Raw genomic sequence first — 15,689 nt, 5'->3', positions numbered from 1 at the left:
CACTATTTCGTCTGGAAAAGTGGTAGAATCAGTAATCCATCGGACTGCTGATCGGGCTAGTTCTTGTTCATGCATAGTACTTAACTCACTGTAACCGATTCGTGATTTCAGAATGTGATCGGTAGCTTGAAACACTTGTTCTAGAGAACCTTGTTCTGGTGCTGGATGATGGAAAGTTGACTTGTGTTCTAGGCGTAAATGGCGATCTGGAAATCTAGATTTTCCTACATACGCTATTCTGGCGGAATTCTCGTCGTCTACCTCTTCAGTATCAGAGTTACTTTCTTTCTCGCTTACTTGTGCTGCTTTACGCTGTTCGTGTAACTTTATTATTTCTTTACGGATTTTCTTGTACATACTCTCCATAGCACCGACGGTCTTGTGCTTACCCTCGGCTATATTATCACTCCACCTTGTCAGGATTTTCATTTCGGCCGGATCTTTAGACGGGTAATCTTGTTCTCTTATTAGACAGTTAATCAGAAACTTTAGTATCATAAGCTGGATCTCGGCTTTCCTTTGAGACATGGCCTCGCCAATGCTTTCTGGATCATCCCCTGTACGGATGAAACGATATATTCTGTCTAGGTCTTCTTTCCTATTCGGTAGGGTGACTAGATACTCGGCCACCTTTCTTACGCGTAATGAATATAAAACCATATTATCCTCGCCTGGGACTGGATCATAGCCGCATTCATTAAGGGCTTTTCTTATTTCTGCTACAGACTGATGTCTGGGCGTACGTTGTGATGCTTGTGCATGTAATTCGGCTGACGTTAAAACGCTTATGTGGCGGCGGGGTCTGAGGAGGACCTCCTCCTGCGGCCCCTAAACTAGAATCGTCGACTGATCCTCTTCGTACTAGTGTGGCAGGAAATTGAAATGCGGGCTGAACTTGTGCGGCGGGCTGGACCGGGGGGACCGTAGCAGGTACTGCAAGGGGTGCCCCGGTGTCTGGAGGAACGGGAAGTGCCTGATTTACAGGGACTGGCGGAGCACGAACAGGATTTGCATATTCTGGGACTGTGTCGTCCAAATAGGACGAAATAAAAATATCAGCTGCGGTCGGTTTGTGACGTAGCTTGGTCGGAACTAATGGTGGCGGGAAATTACTGGATGCCTCCGGGGTCGCTTTTGGCAAACCCTCGGCAAGAAGAGGGTACATACCCTTAATAAGGGCATTCCTCTGTCTGTCTGACTGTTCGGCTTTAACTTGTTCACCTATCTCGATTAGTTCTTTTTCTTGTGCTCGTTCTAAGGATTCTCTACTTAATTCTGACTTTCTGATTTCTTTTTCGGTTCTTTTATGAGCTTCTTTACGCCATAACTCGATGGCATCTTTCTGTGACTGTCTGGCTTTCTTTTTCCATAATGCCTCTTCTACTCTCATGATGCACTCGGCATCCCACGTACCTGATACGGGCCATCTATACTTTTCTTCCAACTCTTTGGTGTACTCTACCCATAAATCTAGATATAATATGGCACTTATGCCATGCTTCTGATACATAAAATGACCTGGACTGTCCCTAGGCGGAACTGGAACTGCTGCTTCCAGCAGACCCTTTCTAGTTTTTAACTGACGTAACTTAGAAAACAAGGGCATGACTGGACTGTAATCTAGACACAATACAACACACAATGAACACGATACTTATTCCCCATTCATACCACGACATTAAAATACATGAAGAACATTTAAAATAACAGTTCGAACAGAATACTACCTGGAGTACGGAACACAGAATACATGAATTTTCTCGAGAACAGAACTGACTGGAACAGAAACTAGATGCACTGCTGAAACAGTACGAAACTTACCGGTCTCATAAAGAGACACGTCAGGACCCGCATCCACCGAAGTGGACACTTCGTTTGTGGGTCTGTGTACCACCAACCCACGGACCAGAGTCAATTAGATTGACCCTGTCTCGATACTACCCCAGTAACGGTACTCACCGGGCAGCAAGAACGGAAGGCCTCTGACTGGACTGGACTGCTACGACGACGGACGACGAACTTCGGACTTCAGTTACGGGTGGACCTCCGGATACCTCGGACCTTGGACTCTCGGCTTGGGCTCTGGTCGGGACTCGCCGCGTTCCTCCACCGTCTCGTCTGGATGCTGGACCGCCTCCTCCGTCTCCTCCGTGGGCCTGAGGGATACTTGAAGCAGAAATATCTGCCGGTGCGCAGAAGAGTTCCGTCACGACTGCAGAGGGTCAGGGGGTCGGCGTGGCTTCACCGACGCGTGGGGAAAGGGCAAGTACCTGTTCGGGCGCCATTATGTGGTAAATAAATAAATAATACCCTATTTTTGAATGGATGAATGAATAACAGATAGCTCAATAAATAAGAGTCAAGATTCGAGGTAGTAGGAGTTTTTGCAGGTTTAATACAGCATAAAGGACAGGAACAGGACAACCTGCACGGGAATAGAATGGCAAGCCCTGGCAGCGCTGCCAGGATCTGGACAAGAAGGCTAGGAAGGATAACTTTTTAATAACAGTACATGAGCATATATACATAGCGCAAACACATAGCATTACATTGCAATAGGCGTAGCAGTGGGTGGAGCAGAAGGCATGACGCGTAGCAGTCGCGAAAGATAAGGGTGAAAAGAGGTGTAACAGGGCGTATACAGAGACATGTGATGCAAACGTAACAGAATATGTCATGAATGGGGCGGAAACCATGGAGGGGGCTACCTGAGGAGCCGGGACCTCTAACCTGATGGTGCGCGCAAACTGGCCATGACGTATCACTAGGAGAAGCTGGGGGCTATGAACTCTGTGCTAGGAGCAGAGACTGAAGTCTGGAGAGTCAGGGCGACATGTACCTAAGCAGTATCTAGTATCTGATGTTTAGAGAACATGTTGATATAAACTAGAAGTCAGGAGGGGAAAGACTAACAGACTCTAGGACTGGAGCATGCATTAGTCTACATGTAGTGCGTGATGAAGAATATTAAATGACCATTAAATGCAGTATTTCTCTTACATGGAGACGTAAAAGCTAGACTATGACGGTAACTATTGATGCGATTCAGTAGCTTAGGAATGCAGAGAAGGAGGACTGAACTGATAACTGGAATCATAACATACTCTTGGCAGACTCAGAGGCAGAGCCAGGCTGAACCGGGCACTGTGAGGCAGGAAGTAAGTGAAGGGTCGAGGATACAGGTGGGGGCTGTATCGCTCCTCAGCGAGGGTTCAGGAGACAGGAGCTGAATCTGGTGTCCGGGCCCTTTTGAGGCCTAGAAACGGGGATTTTACAATGGAATAACGTGCACACTGAGAAACGTGGCAACGTAGCTTTACATAGGCCTAATATTCGTAGTATTCACGAGAACTGGAAACTGGCATACTAGAGGTGGACACAACTATAATTGCGTCTTTAATCAAACATGGGGAATAACATATGCATATTAATCATGCACACATAACATATGATGGATGACACGTAGGGACACAGAACATGGCAAAATTTACTTTTCCACAGTAGAGCATAGGGGATCAACAATTATTTTGTCTGAGAATTTGAAATCAAAATTGCATTCATTAGAGAAGACTATATCTAAAACTGCAGGTTTTGAAAAGACTCTGAATGTGTGCTTAAATTGCCGTATAATTTTAAGAAGGAATTTACATGTTGAAAGAGGTCTGGTAAATGGATCAATGGGTAATGTTGTTGATTTTGTGAAATACAGAAATAGAGATGGAATTGAATTTTTAAAAATTTAATTTGATGGCATTGAGGAAGTACAGCTAATTGGTCGTTTCTCTGCTAGGTTTTTGCTTGTAAAAGACTTATATGTTCGCCGTAAGCAGTTTCCTGTTTGCTTGGCATATGCGGTGACAATCTATAAATCGCAAGGTTTAAGTGTAGACAGTGCATTGGTGAATATTGGCAGTTCTGTGTTCAAGGAGGGTATGGCATATGTGGCATTGTCACGAGTCAGAACTTTATCGGGATTGTACTTGATTGAGTGTGATGTCACAAACATTTGTGCGGATCTAGATTGTGTTAAGGAATACAATAGGTTAAGAAGAGAGTATGCGCCACATTTGCCTCAATATCCTTTGTTTGAGAAACGTGTGGTAGGCCGGAAACGAAGAAATGTGACCAATAGTAGGGAGGTTGTAGCAAAAAGACGAAAAGTCGATGAACCTGAAATTATAAGCAGAAAGAAAAAGGATTCTGTTGAAGATGTTGTTGGTTTTCAATTTGAAAATAGTTCTGGTGTCAACTGCTATGCTAATGTAGTGGTTAATGTTGTCTTTTCTCTAGAAACTTTAAAACAACAGATTGTGATCGATTCGGATCAAAGTTTTTGCTGCTTGCTGAATTCTGTGTTAGAGAAATGTAGCACTGATAGAACAAAAATAGAAAGTGTGTCTGAAATTCGAAATCTGTTAGACAAGTGTTCAGGTCAAACGCAATTCTCTCAAAATATTCAGCAAGATTGTCAGGAGTTTTTAATGTATACGTTTGATGTATTGCAAGATGAAGGTGTAGATGTAGATTACCTGTTTGGCCTTTCTTATCAATGGCAGCATGACTGCGAGAACTGTAGGGTATCAAGTACTACTAGTGTAGACTCAGAAAGATTTATATATTTAACTTTGCCAGACAGTAAATCAGTGTCCTTTAATAAGCTAGTAAAATCAGCCGATCACAACATGGAGTGTAGCCAATGTAAGTCAGCAATGCTGTCCACATTATTTATACGAACATATGGCCAGTATGTCATTTTAATGTTCCAACGATGTAGGCCTGATGGAACAAAATTGACAACTTTAATTAAAAATTTTGTGGCTTCGCAGTTGTCAATATCAGGAAGGACGTTTTTAACTGCAGCAATTATATATCATGACGGTCCTTCAACAACATCAGGACATTACACAGCTTATTTAAAGTCTAGAAACGGCTGGTCATTCTGCAATGATTCTGTTTTAACTTTTAAAAAAAAATTGCCTTTTGACCTTAAAAATTCTTACCTGGTGTTTTTAAAACCAAAATTTTAGGGAAAGAATCTCGGGATCTGCTCTGAGGAATTTCAAGAGGTTCTAATGGCTCCTACACTATTTGGCCTTGAGGATAAGTGTAGTACAGAGTCAAAAGTTACAAGTGGAAATGTGGAACATGAGTGAGCAAGAAGGGTGAGATATTACTAGTACAGGATTGTGCAAGTGATCTTGAACGTTTTCTTTCTCAAAGTTGAGGAAAAAGAAAATGACGGGATTTGCATAGAAGAATTTGAAGAGTTATAAATGGCTCTTACACGATTTGGCCTTGAGGAAATGTGCGGTAGAGAGCGAGAAGTCATTTATTGTATGTAACATATTTGTCAAAACGATGGAGCTTTTCTTTCAGAAAGTGGCGGGCTGAAAATAATAGCAGCACAACAGAGTATAAGCTGTTCATAGGACATCCTTTGACGTCATGGAAAGTAAGTTACTTTTAAGGAGTTCTGATTTCTGATTGGTTATGTTATATGGGTTATTATTTTTTTTTTTTTTATTGGTTTCACAAAGTCGGAGTCTTAACAAAGTTACAAAAGAAAGATAATTCAAGACCCCCCCCCCCCACCCGCCTCCCACCTTCCATCTTCATTACAACCCAATGGCACAGATACTTATAAACAAAGATGAGGAAAAAAATAGGATAAAGCTGGAAAAAATGTGACAAGAGAATATGTCTGAAAAAGAAAGAAAAACAAAAAGAAGAAGGAAAGAAGAGAGAGAGAGGTAAAAGGAGACACGGTTTTGTGGATTTCTGGTGGCCATTCTATGTCTCTATATCCACCAGCCCTTGTTGATCAATCCATTTGGAGAATGCCCCCCAAACTTCAATACCCATCTTCCTTTTTCTTCGTCCTTTCTTAGCATATACAGATTTTTCAAGATGGTATGTGGCAACTAGTCTAGCCAACCATTGTGCATAGGAGGGGGACTCTGAGTCTAACCATCCAGAAGAAATGCATATCCTCCATACTGCCATTGCAACAAATATCAGCCCTTCTTCTTTTACTCTCAAAGAGTCCGATTGTGTTCCCAAAAGAATAGTGGTAGGGTTCAGAAGAATTGATTGATTTGTTATTTTACTCAGTAAGTTCTGTATTCTGAGTAGGGTGGAACTAATAGCTGGGCATGTTGCAAATATATGTATAGAGTCGGCCCCTATCTCAGAGCAGCGCGAGCATAATGTTCCTCTCCCAGATCCCCATTTCATGATTTTGCTAGGTGTCATATACAAAAAAAATATAGTTTTAAAATGTTGTGCTTGTAGTTTGGCCGAGATAAGGATTTGCTGTGATAAACACAGGGAGTTGAAAAATATGCTTTGAGGGGAATCAAGTTTAGTGTGCCATTTGGAAGCAACAGTTTCTAGATCATCAGGGGTTTCCTTGTTTATTAATTGGTATATACTTCCAATGCGAGTAGAGGTGTTATTCCGGAGAGTGTTCATAAGCTCAACCTCGGCAAATCCGTTGGCTCCTCCCACTTTCCTGGCAAGGTAATCGTAAATAGCCATATATTTAAATAGGTCTTGACTTTTTAATTTGAATCTAGTCTGCAAAGTTGAGAAGGTCTCAATTCCCCTAGTTGTTATAAGGTCCCCTAATTTTGTAACCCCTGCTCTATGCCATTCGGATAGATAAGATGAACTAAATATAGCAGGTAGGTTGTTGTTATTAATTATAGGGGAATAATAGTTATGTCTACCCATTCCAAACGTTTTCCGGACATGGCGAAAAACTTTATAAGAATTCATTAGCGTCTTAAAGTTAACGCGGTTGTAATATCCATAGGCTGTTTCTCGGACTAGACAGCCCCATTGTTGTTCCCCTAACAAGGACCGGAAGGGTGAGGGCAAAGACGGATCAACTCCACAGGAGGATTCTCTTAACAAAACTGAGCTGTAATGAAGGACTGCCGCCCAGTAATATAGGATGATGTTGGGAAAAGCCCATCCCCCTCTGTCTTTCGGTAACGTAAGATGTTTTAATGCACGTCTAGGTTGAGCGTATGACCAAATGAACTGGGTAAAAATTTGTTGAAATTTAAGTAGATCTTTTTTGCTGAACTCAAGAGGGATACAGCGAAAAAAATAAAGTAATTTGGGAAAATAGGTCATTTTAATGACATTGCACCTGCCAACCAGCGTTAGGTGTAGATTATCTATTTGTTTTAGTGCCTTCTTAGTCTGTACAGCAAGGGGAGCCAAATTAGTTGCAACTATTTCCTCCAGTCTAGGTGTTACTAGAACGCCCAGGTATTTGGCCTTTAGTACCACTCTAGCATTGTCCCAGATGATTTTATTATTTACTAATATCTGTGTTTTGCTTTTATTTAGGGCGTACCCAGATAATATCCCAAATTTGTGGGCCTCCCTTTCTAGGGCCTGTATAGAATTGGCAGGGTCTGGAGTAGTGATGGCGAGATCGTCAGCATAGGCCAGGATTTTACAGCTGTTTTGAAAATATGTTACTGGAGAAATGTTGTAATTCTTCTCTATTTGTTTAATAAGAGGGTCTAGGTAGAGCGCAAACAGTAACGGGGAGCAGGGGCAGCCCTGCCTAGTACCTCGAGAGATTTTAAAGGGCTGCGTCAGATGTCCATTTATAACGACGCTAGCGGTTGGATTGTGATAAAGTGCCTGCGCCGCCTGCATGAACCTACCCCCGAATCCCATGCTGTCCATTACTCTCCAAAGAAATTGCCAGGAGACCCGGTCGAAGGCCTTTTCGGCGTCGAGTAGTATTAATGACATCGGATCTCCAGCGACTTGAGCAGCATCAAACAGAGTAATAACTCTCCGGACATGTTCAGTGGTCCCTTTCTTAGGTATAAAACCATGTTGCCATTTTGAAACGAGGGGTTCCACTACTCTAGATATTCTAGAGGCTAATACCTTGGAGAAAATTTTAGAGTCGCAGTTGATGAGGGTTATTGGTCTGTAGGAGCTCATATCTAGTGGAGATTTGTCCTTTTTTGGAAAGATAGATATTCTGGCACTAGACCAAGAGCTTGGAGGTAAAGTGCCGCTGAAGATGGAGGTAATTACTTCTAAGAATATAACCTTGATTTGGCTGGCAAAGATTTTAAAAAACTCGACAGGAATGCCGTCAGGGCCCGAAGCTTTTCCGTCAGGAAGACTTTTGAGGGCATCCAGGATTTCTTCCCATGTGGGGGTGAGGTCTAATAGTTCACTTTCTTCTAAGCTAAGCTTGTTCAATTCGATCTCGCTAAGATAATCAAGAATCTTTCTATCTAGAACTTCGGTCATGCAGCAGTTTTCTTCCTTGTATAGCTTAGCATAAAAATCCTGGAACTCGTGTCGGATGCAGCTAGGATCGGAGACCTCGGTGCCTGAAGACAATCTAATTGTGTGTATTTCATTAGAGGTAATTTGTTGTCTCGTCTTAACAGCTAAGTGATGTCCAATACTATCACTACACTCATATGTCTTCTCTCTTGCTGCTGCCCACTTAGCTGCTATTTTACCCATAAACACCGCCCCTATTTCCGCCCTAGCCAGGATCGCTTCTTGCTGGACTGGCTGGCAATCTAGTCCTGCATGGATTGTTTGAGTTAGCTTCATTTCTATTTTTCTTAATTTTTCCTGGAGATCTTTGACCTGGGCTTTTTCTGTTCTATTTTTTTGAGCTGAGAACCTAAGGGTCTCACCTCTAATCCCTGCCTTTAAAGTGTCCCATACTATCATCTGGGAGGCAGAGCCAATATTAATCTCCAGGAACTCTGGGATCCATCCTCGCATATGATTGATGTAGCTTGGATCATATAATAACGCTTTCTCAAAGCTCCATCTAGAAGCCTCTCTGGGTTGCCAAAACTCTCTTATAGTAAGAATGATGGGATTATGATCGGACATAAATCGGGGTGCTATATCTATAGTAAAACTAGAAGCTAATGATGCGGAGACAAAAAAATAGTCCAGCCTAACCAATACTTGGTGCGGGGCCGAATAAAAAGTATACCCAGGTAGTGAAGGATTTTTGCTCGCCCAACTATCTATCAGTCCATGAGTTTGTAAAAGGTTGGTTAGGGCTTGGAAGACTTGGGGTTTCCTTCCTTTGTATTTCCAGGTTGTGTTGACATCCCAATTACCTGGTAGGTGTATGTTAAAATCCCCGCATAACACTATCGGGGTGGGCCAGTGTGCTAATTCATTTGAGACCTGATTAATAACCCCGGGATCATCAGCATTGCTCCCGTATAGTGAGCAAAGAGTAAAAGAGATGTTGTTAGGGAGTTGAATCTGGGCGATAGCCCACCTTCCTGATGGATCTGATTTAGTTCGTGGGTTGCTAATAGCAAATTTTCTATCGGTTAAGATTCCGACCCCCTTTGTTTTAGCTCCTTGTGTGGTGGCGCCCACTACTTTGAACCCTAATGTGTTTAGCAGATGTTTTTGGGAATGTTCTACATGGGTTTCCTGTAAACATATTATATTTCCCCCAAGCGTTCGCAAACCCATAGCCACCTTTTGTCTCTTTGATGTATCATTCAGGCCACAGACATTGACTGAGACAATTCGTAGTGGATCTAACCTAGCCATCTAAAGGGTGTTGGAATGGTCAACTGGATTCCATAAAAAATTTGGTGTGTGTATGTGTGTGTACAGTGAGTATCTCTATGTGCCTGCAGTAACCCAACGCTCCCCTCCCACCCCACCCCCCAAGGACCCCCCTCCACCCACCCACCCTCCCCCTTATGTGAGCAATCAGGCTGAGCTGAGCTGAGCCTGAATGATGGAGGTCAGTCATGAGCCGTGGCCGCCAGCCATGCCAGTCATCTGTGAAAAAGTGGCCAATGCTAGACAAAATACTCAAGTGATCCATCATTTAAAGTTACAGTCATCCCCAGTTCCTTCCGTCCCCTTCTTCCCGCCCTTTCCCCATCAAAGGAGGAGTCAGGTTCTGGGAAAGGACATGGGGTACGAGAGAGAGAAGAAGAAAAACAAAGGAGAAAAAATAGACTAATCTAGGGGGAAAAAGGAAAAAATTGTATTGTTATACACATAGAGTATGCGCAATCCAGAGTGTATGTCAATGTTTTCCTTTTCTATTCTATCCCTCTATAGAGTGGGAGATAGCGTCAGATTAACATCAAGTAGCCAATTAGGTTGTTTGTTATTTTGCCCCTTTTTGTCCTCTCTTTCGTTTAATCTCTTCCAGATACTCTTTGGCTTTGATCTCTGATGTAAAGACCTTGGTAGTACCAGACAGGATAACTTTCAGTCTTGCCGGGTTCATAAGATATACCTCTGCACCTAATTGTTGTAAGGGAGAGATCAGCTGTCTGATGGCAAAAATCCGGATTAGAAAAAAAGGTAATCCCATGAGCTCCTTTTTTTGAATTGGGTCGAGCCTTGTCGTATACCAGCTGTCTCAGGAGGAAGTTGCCAAAGTATACAAGGAATACCCGGGGCTGACCTTCAGTCACATTGCCATTCTTGTATTGCTTCTTCAAAAAAAAGGGAAACCTATGTGCTCGCTGTACTTCACGGTCCCAGTCCCATTCTGAGTGTTCTGGGAACGAGTCTTGCAGCAATTTGACAATGAACTGTCTGGGGTCTTCCCCCTCCTTTCCTTCAGGAATCCCCAGCAGGCGCAGGTTGTTCCGGCATTGCCTATTTTCACTTTCTTCCATTTTCATCATTAGATCCGTAAGACAAGCAGAGTTGGAATCAGTGACTTGTTTGGTTGCCTCTGCCTCTGTCTCCAAGTGTTCAGTCCTAACCTCGACCATGCCCACTCTCTCGCTGATGTCTATGCAGGTCTTGTTCAACCGTCTGAGACCACCCTGTAATTTCTTCGCTGCTTTTTTGGCTGCCCGATTTTCGCCTCTCACCTCTTCCTGGAAATCTTTGATTGAGGTAAGTATGGCGGCGAGTGAGGGTTCCAATACCTCATTTGTTTTAGCTTGTAGTCTTCTCGGGCTACGCCTCTGTGATAGTGAGTGTGATGCGGTCGGCGCATCTTCTTCTAGATGATAAGACATCTGTGAGTCCGAGTAGTCCCATTTGAGCTGACTCCTTCGTTTAATCTTATTCCTTGATTTTTTGGGACGGACGATTGTACCAGTGTTGTCACGGGAGGCCTCGCTTTCCTCTTCACTAGTACTGTTAGTATTGCCTTCGCTTTCTTCTTCTGTCCCACTTTCCCTTGACGAGCTCGGAGTGCTGTCTGATACTGAATAAAAGGCCTCCTGACCAATTTCTGGGGTCCATGGGGTGGCAGAGCCAGGAGGAACTTCCAAGCTTCGAATAACAGTTTCCGTCTTTGTGGGGTGATCTTTGGTGTTCAGTTTCTCAAGGGGAGTACAAAGGGAGTTAGCATTTTTTCCTTCGTCTAGCTCTGGATGTTCACCTTCCATTGGAAGTGGGGTTAAGAGGGGATCAGGCTGATTAAGGGGACCAAGTGTATGATCAGGTTCTTCAGTTAAGGCTTGCAGTGATAGAGAGGTTTGCTGATTGTCCATCAGATTGGGGAGAACTTCTAAGTTTGAAGAGGCGTTATTGCAGTCCAAACTGACAGCAGGTGTTTGATCAGTGTCCCCATGATCACTATTCTGCTTAGAGGAGTCATCAATTCTGATGGGGCACTGCGTATTTTTTATGCTACTTTTAGTCGTGGTAGCCTGGTTTTTGGCCGCTAGAAATATTTTAGCTGGGGGAGGAGAAGGATGCACCAAACTGGCATCTTTATTGTCTCTGAGGTCTCTGCTAGTAACCCCAGCCCCAGCCCCTGCCCCTGCCAGACCAGCATTCTTTTTTGTTCCAATAACCCCACTGACCTGTTTGGGCTTATTCCTGCCAGTGTCGTCTCCCGCTAAAGACTCCTTCCCTGCAATGGGTGTCTTCGCCTTTAAGCTTTTTTTGCCCCCACGAGAGTTCATCTTTCTGGCTTTGTTGTCAAAATCTGCTCCCTCCGTTGCTCTGATCTGCCCCCAAGATCCAAACAGAGCAGATAGTACTGTATAGCCCAGCACCAGGAAAGACACTTCCCACCGTCCAAAGCGGCGTTTGTTAGTTCGTTTCACCGAGTGCTCAGCTCGCGTCTGTGTCCTGAACCAGCGGCTGCTGCATGTAAAGGCTATGCCTGCTGGAGAGGTTTTACACGTGGCGGAGAACACCAGCAAATCTGCACGGCAAGTCGCTTCACTGCAGCGCTTCCCCGCTGCTCCAACGATCTCCCCAAATCGTCCCGCGGCTCCGGGCGAGTCCCGAGGCAATCTCCGTCGTCTGCAAGCTCGATGCGTCCGAGCCTGGGAACCCAGCATCACGGATCCGTAGGTCAGGTAGCCGATCACCTGAGAGTTCGGTGACCAGCGTGGCGTGGCGGCCGCACACACAGGCTTACGCTGCCTCCATCTTGCTCATACAATACGAGTATATGGGTTTTTTAAACACAATCATTTTGATTGTGTTTTTTTTCCCCCGCTGTTATAGGATGAATATCTTCAACTCACTGTTTTTAGTGAAATTTGATACATTCTGAGAACAGCAAAAATAAACCATTTAACATGTTTAATTAATTCTGTACTTTTTGTATTTATGATATACATTGAGAACTGTGCAGGATGCATGGAGAAACTGAGGCTTCTGTAAGTGTCAAGGTAGGTGAGTAATGTACATTGCTCTGTTGCATACAGTCTTCACCTTCTCCGTACTCTTGGATATGCTAGACTACATCTGCACAATGAGATACCTAAGCTGAGGGAATACAGGTGATGTGATTGTGGAATGAGCAAAAAAAATTGCACGTTTTTCAATTACACTACCTGTGTTTCCTAACATTACGAATCACATTGTGCAGATGAGGTTTAGCCTTGTCCAGGGACACAGAAGAGGTCTGGCCTTTGTTCAAGAGCGCAGTGGACATGACTCACTTCATTGGTAGGTCTGCACATGTATTATCTCCTCTGTACTCTTCAACAAGCCTAAATTTAATCTGCAACCCTGAGTAGGCCTCACCTCAAAAAAACTTCTGGATAAGCCACACCTTATCATCATCCTGAATCAATCATTTAAAATGTTAGGAGCAGATTTATGATGGCCGTGCGCCTCTTTTGCGCCACCGTTGCGTCACTTTTGTGACGTAGCAGCAGTGCAAAAGATGCACCATGTTCCAACATGGGCTTCACTTCATCTGCAACAAGATACCGTCAGTTTAAAATGTATATATTTAGGACTGTGTAGGGGGCATGGAGAAGCTGAGGCTTCTGAAAGTGTCAAAGTTGTTGCATACAGTGCTCACCTTTTGCGTAGTCTTTCATATGCTAGACTACATCTGTACAATGAGATACCTAAGCAAAGGAAAAACACAAGTGATGTGATTGTGGAATGAGCAAAAAAAATTGCACGTTTTTCAATTACATTACCTGTGTTTCATAACATTACGAATCACATTGTGTAGATGAGATTTAGGCCTGTTCAAGGAGATAGAGGAGGTCTGACGTTTGTTCAAGAGTGCAGTGGTTATGACTCACTTCGTTGGTAGGCCTGCTCATGTATTATCTCCTCTGTACTCTTCAATAACTTAAATTTCATCTGTAACTCTGAGTTGGACTCACCTGAAACAAATCTGTGGATAGGCCACACCTTATCAGCATCTAGAAACTTTTGTGACGCAGCAGCAGTGCAAAAGATGCACCATGTTGCAAGATAGGCCTCACTTCATCTTCAACAAGATACCGTCAGTTTAAAATGTATATATTTAGGACTGTGTAGGGGGCATGGAGAAGCGGAGGCCTCTAACTTTATTTCTTTGTAAAATTGGATGATTGTCAATCTTTTCCCTTGTCTTTTCTAATTTTTAAATACATGTTTTAATATTTTTCAAATTTGTGTTCTTTCTTTCACAGATTGAAAGTATAAAAATAACAAGTGACTAAGTTAACGACAATTATAAGGTAAATGTTTTGTACTCTTTTCGTTACGTTTCTATCACATTTAACTTCTATTAGTTCCACTGCTTCATTTCTTAAACCCTCAGTTTTCTGCCTTTGCTACTTACCTCATTCATTTCTCTATTACTTACTTACTCTACTCCTTCCACTCCTTTTCTCAGTCCCTCTGTTCTCATAGTTACTCACTCTTGTTCACTCACTCCGTCTCTATTACTCTCACTGTCTCTGACTGATCACTCTTTCACTACTTGTTCATTATGCTTTCTCCCTGTAGGTCAAGCATACTAAGGGGCATATTATCAACACAGGCAATAAAATTATCGCTGCTTTTATCGGCAGAAAACTGCCGCAAAAGCAGCTTTAGCGGCAGTTTTCTGCCGCAAAAGCGGCTTTAGCGGCAGATTTCTGCCGATAAAAGCAGCGATAATTTTATCGCCTATGTTGATAATATGCCCCTATGTTATTTACATTTCTTTGCTGTTTCAATCATTCCTTTTCTGTTACTTCTTCTTTTCTGCTTTCTGTTATTTTCTCCGTTATTCCACATGTTTTAATCTTATTTTGAACATTCACTCACATTCTCTAAGAAACTCTTGTTTATTATTCTTCTACTCTCCTTTTTTTCTTTCACTTCCTTATCTATTTTGTTTTTCACAATTATACGCTCTTCCATCTTTTCTTTGGTAAATAGATCTATTAAACAGTATCTCTGTGTTACTCCCTATAGCTGTCTTTCTTTTAACATTACTCTCTGTTTCCTTCCCTTATACTTACTCCTTTTTAAAAAAAATTTTTTAGTTCGCTTCCGGTTCGCGTACCGGCGAGCGAACCGGGAAGCGAACCAAAAGAAATAGAGGTTGCCAGAGTGCTAAACATTCTAGCAATTTTTTATAAATGGGAGGTAGTTCTGAAAAGAACTTTTTTTTTAATTGTCAGTAATGCCCCTACTAAATCCTTCATCCAGACACTTATACATCCACTCATTCTTCAATATGTAAGACATATTTTAACTTTACAGAAACATACAGTCACTGGATGTAGTCATCAGTGATGTCATCAGTGATGTCATTTGAGATGTCATCAGTGATGTCATCAGTGATGTCACTGACCATGTCATGAATGATGTAATATGTGACATGATCAGCAGTGGATTGCGGGTGCGCGATATATAGTTAGTGCAACTAACTATATATGCGAATTTCAATGGTTTTGTGTGAGTAAAATAAGGTTTTGTAAATGCTAATTCCTAACTATATATGGTGTATAACCTATGGTTTTTTCAGTGAATTTTCAAGGTTTTGTAAATGCTAATTCCTAACTATATATGGTCTATAACCTATGGTTTTTTCAGTGAATTTCAATGGTTTTTTAATAGCAAATATTAAAAGCTGTTAAATGTATTCTTTTTTTAAAGGAAAAATATATTTTATATGTATTTAATATAATTTTTTTTATGTATATATATATTTTTTTCATTTATTTTTTTTGTTTCGCAACCGGTCCGCACACCGGGTAGCTTCCCGTTAGCTCAATTTGTTGCCGCGACCCGGTCCGCGAACCGGTAAACGTTCCGTTAGCGCAACTGCCGCGTTATAAAACAACATCGTGACGCGTCGCGTAATCGCGACGTATCGCGTTGCCGCGTAATGCGTCTTATGACGCGCCGCGTTAGCGCACCCGGAAGTGCTCCGGAGCGCGAACCGAGGCGCGAAGCGCAGCTCCCCGGAAGCGATCCGGGGCGCGGCGCGT

This window comes from Lissotriton helveticus, chromosome 8 (genome assembly GCF_964261635.1).
Source record: "Lissotriton helveticus chromosome 8, aLisHel1.1, whole genome shotgun sequence".
Lineage (NCBI taxonomy): Eukaryota > Metazoa > Chordata > Amphibia > Caudata > Salamandridae > Lissotriton > Lissotriton helveticus.
The sequence above is the reverse complement of the archived record's forward strand: the minus strand, read 5'-3'. Positions refer to the sequence as shown.